This window comes from Schistocerca gregaria, unplaced genomic scaffold (genome assembly GCF_023897955.1).
Source record: "Schistocerca gregaria isolate iqSchGreg1 unplaced genomic scaffold, iqSchGreg1.2 ptg000944l, whole genome shotgun sequence".
Taxonomy (NCBI): Eukaryota; Metazoa; Arthropoda; class Insecta; order Orthoptera; family Acrididae; genus Schistocerca; species Schistocerca gregaria.
The window spans coordinates 27,501-35,000 of NW_026062297.1; the positions used below are offsets into that span (position 1 = coordinate 27,501).

At 54.7% G+C, this 7,500-nt stretch overlaps 3 non-coding genes across 3 annotated transcripts in view; all 3 read left to right on the forward strand.

Moving 5' to 3' along the window:
• The first annotated feature begins 3,372 nt into the window (after positions 1-3,372).
• On the forward strand, positions 3,373-5,265 carry LOC126325777 (small subunit ribosomal RNA). Its single transcript, XR_007560369.1, has one exon. It is a non-coding gene; the product is annotated as a small subunit ribosomal RNA (ribosomal RNA).
• Positions 5,266-5,639: 374 nt separating this feature from the next.
• On the forward strand, positions 5,640-5,794 carry LOC126325792 (5.8S ribosomal RNA). Its single transcript, XR_007560384.1, has one exon. It is a non-coding gene; the product is annotated as a 5.8S ribosomal RNA (ribosomal RNA).
• A 188-nt stretch (positions 5,795-5,982) lies between these two features.
• The window catches only part of LOC126325788 (large subunit ribosomal RNA), a 4,222-nt gene continuing 2,704 nt past the window's right edge, over positions 5,983-7,500 (forward strand). The window contains exon 1 of the ribosomal RNA XR_007560380.1: positions 5,983-7,500. This exon is cut by the window's right edge and continues 2,704 nt beyond it. This is a non-coding gene — a ribosomal RNA (large subunit ribosomal RNA).

Genomic DNA, 7,500 nt, shown 5'->3' on the forward strand with positions numbered 1-7,500 from the left:
TACTCTCGGCCTGCAACGGAGACACACAATACGTAAACATCTGGAATGCGACAATGTCGAGTGCACCCTCTCTGCCACATTGCACCGTCGACACTATGATAACCAGACCAGTAGGTCCACCTATAAAAGCACAATACCACACTCCTCCGACAACTACCATTGCTCAGATAAACCAACACCACCAACACACATCCTACACAGAGGGGCACCAAATATCACCACCCGCCCTCGTGTTATACCACATGAAAAATTGCAGAAGTGAGAGACACAGACCCGCCAGCCTCTTGCTACAAGCATCGAACCGACGTGACGTATCTGACGGTGACTCAGGCATCCGCGTACTGCCACCACTATCCACCCCCCCCCCCTCTCTGCCCCCTTCCCACACAATACCAAATTTAACCAACTTTATCGCTTAACCTAACTGTGGTTTTACCAGATTATCGCTTAACCTAACTGTGGTTTTACCAGATTATCGCTTAACCTAACTGTGGCTGTACCAGATTATCGCTTAACCTAACTGTGGCTGTACCAGATTATCGCTTAACCTAACTGTGGCTGTACCAGATTATCGCTTAACCTAACTGTGGCTGTACCAGATTATCGCTTAACCTAACTGTGGCTGTACCAGATTATCGCTTAACCTAACTGTGGCTGTACCAGATTATCGCTTAACCTAACTGTGGCTGTACCAGATTATCGCTTAACCTAACTGTGGTTGTACCAGATTATCCCTTAACCTAACTCAATTTGTCCCTTAACCTAACTCAATTTGTCCCTTAACCTAACTCAATTTGTCCCTTAACCTAACTCAATTTGTCCCTTAACCTAACTCAATTTGTCCCTTAACCTAACTCAATTTGTCCCTTAACCTAACTCAATTTGTCCCTTAACCTAACTCAATTTGTCCCTTAACCTAACTCAATTTGTCCCTTAACCTAACTCAATTTGTCCCTTAACCTAACTCAATTTGTCCCTTAACCTAACTCAATTTGTCCCTTAACCTAACTCAATTTGTCCCTTAACCTAACCCACGTTGTCCCTTAACCTAACTCAATTTGTCCCTTAACCTAACTCAATTTGTCCCTTAACCTAACTCAATTTGTCCCTTAACCTAACTCAATTTGTCCCTTAACCTAACTCAATTTGTCCCTTAACCTAACTCAATTTGTCCCTTAACCTAACTCAATTTGTCCCTTAACCTAACTCAATTTGTCCCTTAACCTAACCCACGTTGTCCCTTAACCTAACCCACGTTGTCCCTTAACCTAACCCACGTTGTCCCTTAACCTAACCCACGTTGTCCCTTAACCTAACCCACGTTGTCCCTTAACCTAACCCACGTTGTCCCTTAACCTAACCCACGTTGTCCCTTAACCTAACCCACGTTGTCCCTTAACCTAACCCACGTTGTCCCTTAACCTAACCCACGTTGTCCCTTAACCTAACCCACGTTGTCCCTTAACCTAACCCACGTTGTCCCTTAACCTAACCCACGTTGTCCCTTAACCTAACCCACGTTGTCCCTTAACCTAACCCACGTTGTCCCTTAACCTAACCCACGTTGTCCCTTTGCCTAACATAGTTCACTGCTCGGAATCTCTGGTGTCGTTGTTATCCTCATGTAGATGTCTTGCGAGTGTTGCTTACTTTCCACATATTCCCGCTATCCACTGTCAATTGTACTGCAATAGGACTATATCGCCCCCCCCCCTCTGCCCCTCTCTTTGTGTCTCCGTCCTCTCAAGCTGGTCGGTCTGGCGTTTGAGTGTTAAATGAGCCTCGCAGCTGTTCAGTTGCGTTCAGATGTCGACGCCCTCAGTGTACGTCGTGGTATGGTCTGTGTCCATTGTCCGCTGATGTCGTACGCGTAACCCACACGCTGTACCGATCATCGATAGTTACGTACAGAGTGAAGTAGTGTGATACGTGTGACCGTACGCTGGCTGTGCCCAACGGTGTCGAATCTCAATTTCCATATGTTGTGCTCGATGCTACTTGTCTCGTCTCCCAATAACAGCTAGGTTGCACTGTGGTACGCCGTAGAGGCGTGTGGGAGGAACGTACGAACGCATTGTATGTCACCCTGGGTCGCTGGGGGTGGTGGTGCGGTGAGTCAGGTCAGGTCAGCGTGAGCCGTGTGATGTAGTGACGCGTGTATTCCGACTTTGTCGTATTGCCTCACACAAAGTGCTACCCTGGTGGACCGCGTTCCATATCTGGGACATGCCGCAGATGCCGGTTGACAGTGGATCGCGGAAGGGACATCGCATACGTGCGCGGGCCACCTTCCACGTGTTCTCTTCTGCACATGTCGCAGTGTGTATGTGGTCTGATGTAGCGTGTCGTGACACATGACATCCTGGCATGCAAGAATTGTTGAATTCGCAAATGTAGGTGGACATCTACGTTTACTGCCCAAGATACGCAAATGAACTGGAAATCCGTTGTTGAGCGGTTGTTCACGCTGGAGGTGAATCTGTGATGGCGACGATCGGTACAGCTATTAACCGGTTGTTTCAGCGGTACCCGCCACATCCACACACGTGACTAGGCCCATGTGGGTATGAAGCGATACGCGGCGGTGGCTTGGTGGGACTGTTCCCGGCCGGTGAAGGGGGGCCGCCCGGCGTGTTGGCCGCGCGCTGCGTGGGCGCACGCGCAACAGGCGGCTGGTGGGGGGCGCCGAGTGGCAGGAGCGCCAGCCGACGGGCTCGGCAGGCGGCGCAGCTACGCTGCGGCGCACCCTGCACGCGGCGCCTGGCGGCCAAAGTTGGTTCAGCCGAGCCCGGTGCGAAGCGCGGTGGACATCTGCAGTGTGCTGGTCTGATTGAGGACTGTGTGCGTTGAGGATGCGCCGCCGCCTGGCACTCGGCGCCGCGACGCCGTCTGCTGCTCGGTCGCCCCAGCGGTTCTCGCAGGTGGTTTGTATCGCAGTTGTGCGGACGTGTTGGCGCGTGCGCTGTGCTGGGAGAGTTCGCTTCTGCACCCAAGTGGGGCTTTGCCCTTGTGTGGCGCTGGCGTTGGAGCTGCCGGTCACCATAGGTGGCGCGTGTTGTCTCCCGCCGGCAATGCCACGACAGCACGCTCCCGGGCCTCTGTCGGCAGCGGCAAGCTCAGTTGGGAGCAAGGGTGTTCGCACTAAAACCGTCTACTCGCCTAACTCCGGGCGATTGCGCCTCTCTCGAAACCGACCAAGTACCTAGGACGGCGCTGCGCGCCGCCGGGACCTGAGAGGGTTTCGAGGTGTATCGTGCAGGGGAGCTCGGCCTCCTCCTGTTTGCAGAATAATTGAGCGGACGCTTGCGTGTTCGCGCGGGCCCCCGGGACACACTCCCGGGCGGCCGGCTGCTCAGCTCTAGTTGACGCAGCTCCCTGGTTGATCCTGCCAGTAGTCATATGCTTGTCTCAAAGATTAAGCCATGCATGTCTCAGTACAAGCCGCATTAAGGTGAAACCGCGAATGGCTCATTAAATCAGTTATGGTTCCTTAGATCGTACCCACGTTACTTGGATAACTGTGGTAATTCTAGAGCTAATACATGCAAACAGAGTCCCGACCAGAGATGGAAGGGACGCTTTTATTAGATCAAAACCAATCGGATTGGCTTGTCTGGTCCGTTTGCCTTGGTGACTCTGAATAACTTTGGGCTGATCGCACGGTCCTCGTACCGGCGACGCATCTTTCAAATGTCTGCCTTATCAACTGTCGATGGTAGGTTCTGCGCCTACCATGGTTGTAACGGGTAACGGGGAATCAGGGTTCGATTCCGGAGAGGGAGCCTGAGAAACGGCTACCACATCCAAGGAAGGCAGCAGGCGCGCAAATTACCCACTCCCGGCACGGGGAGGTAGTGACGAAAAATAACGATACGGGACTCATCCGAGGCCCCGTAATCGGAATGAGTACACTTTAAATCCTTTAACGAGTATCTATTGGAGGGCAAGTCTGGTGCCAGCAGCCGCGGTAATTCCAGCTCCAATAGCGTATATTAAAGTTGTTGCGGTTAAAAAGCTCGTAGTTGGATTTGTGTCCCACGCTGTTGGTTCACCGCCCGTCGGTGTTTAACTGGCATGTATCGTGGGACGTCCTGCCGGTGGGGCGAGCCGAAGGGGTGCTTTCGCGTCCCGAGGCGGACCCCGTTTAAATCCTACCAGGGTGCTCTTTGTTGAGTGTCTCGGTGGGCCGGCACGTTTACTTTGAACAAATTAGAGTGCTTAAAGCAGGCAAGCCCGCCTGAATACTGTGTGCATGGAATAATGGAATAGGACCTCGGTTCTATTTTGTTGGTTTTCGGAACCCGAGGTAATGATTAATAGGGACAGGCGGGGGCATTCGTATTGCGACGTTAGAGGTGAAATTCTTGGATCGTCGCAAGACGAACAGAAGCGAAAGCATTTGCCAAGTATGTTTTCATTAATCAAGAACGAAAGTTAGAGGTTCGAAGGCGATCAGATACCGCCCTAGTTCTAACCATAAACGATGCCAGCCAGCGATCCGCCGCAGTTCCTCCGATGACTCGGCGGGCAGCCTCCGGGAAACCAAAGCTTTTGGGTTCCGGGGGAAGTATGGTTGCAAAGCTGAAACTTAAAGGAATTGACGGAAGGGCACCACCAGGAGTGGAGCCTGCGGCTTAATTTGACTCAACACGGGAAACCTCACCAGGCCCGGACACCGGAAGGATTGACAGATTGATAGCTCTTTCTTGATTCGGTGGGTGGTGGTGCATGGCCGTTCTTAGTTGGTGGAGCGATTTGTCTGGTTAATTCCGATAACGAACGAGACTCTAGCCTGCTAACTAGTCGCGTGACATCCTTCGTGCTGTCAGCGATTACTTTTCTTCTTAGAGGGACAGGCGGCTTCTAGCCGCACGAGATTGAGCAATAACAGGTCTGTGATGCCCTTAGATGTTCTGGGCCGCACGCGCGCTACACTGAAGGAATCAGCGTGTCTTCCTAGGCCGAAAGGTCGGGGTAACCCGCTGAACCTCCTTCGTGCTAGGGATTGGGGCTTGCAATTGTTCCCCATGAACGAGGAATTCCCAGTAAGCGCGAGTCATAAGCTCGCGTTGATTACGTCCCTGCCCTTTGTACACACCGCCCGTCGCTACTACCGATTGAATGATTTAGTGAGGTCTTCGGACTGGTACGCGGCATCGACTCTGTCGTTGCCGATGCTACCGGAAAGATGACCAAACTTGATCATTTAGAGGAAGTAAAAGTCGTAACAAGGTTTCCGTAGGTGAACCTGCGGAAGGATCATTACCGACTAGACTGCATGTCTTTCGATGTGCGTGTCGTGTCGTGTCGCGCAACACGCTACCTGTACGGCAGTGGCCGTGCGCCGCGTGCGGAACCACGCGTGCCTCTCAAAACTAGCGGAAGTGTTGTTGTTGTTGTTGTGTGGTACGAGCGCTGAAGCTCTGGAGCGGCTGGCCTGCGGTACCTGGCGCCTGGCGCCGGTTTTGAATGACGTTCGCCCGAGTGCCTGTCCGCTCCGGTGTGGAGCCGTACGACGCCCATCGGCTGTGAGGCCGTTGGACACAAAAAAAAATAGTGGAACAGGGGCCGTCAGACGCCTCAGTCCCGCAAATGCTACTGTCTTGAAAGAGACAGTGGGAGACTGAAAAGGAAAAGATCACCCAGGACGGTGGATCACTCGGCTCGTGGGTCGATGAAGAACGCAGCAAATTGCGCGTCGACATGTGAACTGCAGGACACATGAACATCGACGTTTCGAACGCACATTGCGGTCCATGGATTCCGTTCCCGGGCCACGTCTGGCTGAGGGTCGGCTACGTATACTGAAGCGCGCGGCGTTTGTCCCGCTTCGGAGACGTGGGAGTGTCGTGGTCGCCTGTGTGGCCGGCCGCGTCTCCTTAAACGTGCGATGCGCGCCCGTCGCCTGGCGGTTCGCATACCGGTACTTTCTCGGTAGCGTGCACAGCCGGCTGGCGGTGTGGCGTGCGACACCTCGTACAACGACCTCAGAGCAGGCGAGACTACCCGCTGAATTTAAGCATATTACTAAGCGGAGGAAAAGAAACTAACAAGGATTCCCCCAGTAGCGGCGAGCGAACAGGGAAGAGTCCAGCACCGAACCCCGCAGGCTGCCGCCTGTCGTGGCATGTGGTGTTTGGGAGGGTCCACTACCCCGACGCCTCGCGCCGAGCCCAAGTCCAACTTGAATGAGGCCACGGCCCGTAGAGGGTGCCAGGCCCGTAGCGGCCGGTGCGAGCGTCGGCGGGACCTCTCCTTCGAGTCGGGTTGCTTGAGAGTGCAGCTCCAAGTGGGTGGTAAACTCCATCTGAGACTAAATATGACCACGAGACCGATAGCGAACAAGTACCGTGAGGGAAAGTTGAAAAGAACTTTGAAGAGAGAGTTCAAAAGTACGTGAAACCGTTCTGGGGTAAACGTGAGAAGTCCGAAAGGTCGAACGGGTGAGATTCACGCCCATCCGGCCACTGGCCCCCGCCCTCGGCAGATGGGGCCGGCCGCCCGCGCGGAGCAATCCGCGGCGGGGTCGTGTCCGGTTGCCTTTCCACTCGCCGCGGGGTGGGGCCGTTCCGGTGTGCGGTGGGCCGCACTTCTCCCCTAGTAGGACGTCGCGACCCGCTGGGTGCCGGCCTACGGCCCGGGTGCGCAGCCTGTCCTTCCGCGGGCCTCGGTTCGCGTCTGTTGGGCAGAGCCCCGGTGTCCTGGCTGGCTGCTCGGCGGTATATCTGGAGGAGTCGATTCGCCCCTTTGGGCGCTCGGGCTCCCGGCAAGCGCGCGCGGTTCTTCCCGGATGACGGACCTACCTGGCCCGGCCCCGGACCCGCGCCGCTGTTGGCTCGGGATGCTCTCGGGCGGAATAATCGCTCCCGTCAGCGGCGCTTCAGCTTTGGACAATTTCACGACCCGTCTTGAAACACGGACCAAGGAGTCTAACATGTGCGCGAGTCATTGGGCTGTACGAAACCTAAAGGCGTAATGAAAGTGAAGGTCTCGCCTCGCGGGCCGAGGGAGGATGGGGCTTCCCCGCCCTTCACGGGGCGGCGGCCTCCGCACTCCCGGGGCGTCTCGTCCTCATTGCGAGGTGAGGCGCACCTAGAGCGTACACGTTGGGACCCGAAAGATGGTGAACTATGCCTGGCCAGGACGAAGTCAGGGGAAACCCTGATGGAGGTCCGTAGCGATTCTGACGTGCAAATCGATCGTCGGAGCTGGGTATAGGGGCGAAAGACTAATCGAACCATCTAGTAGCTGGTTCCCTCCGAAGTTTCCCTCAGGATAGCTGGTGCTCGTACGAGTCTCATCCGGTAAAGCGAATGATTAGAGGCCTTGGGGCCGAAACGACCTCAACCTATTCTCAAACTTTAAATGGGTGAGATCTCCGGCTTGCTTGATATGCTGAAGCCGCGAGCAAACGACTCGGATCGGTGAGTGCCAAGTGGGCCACTTTTGGTAAGCAGAACTGGCGCTGTGGGATGAACCAAACGCCGAGTTAAGGCGCCC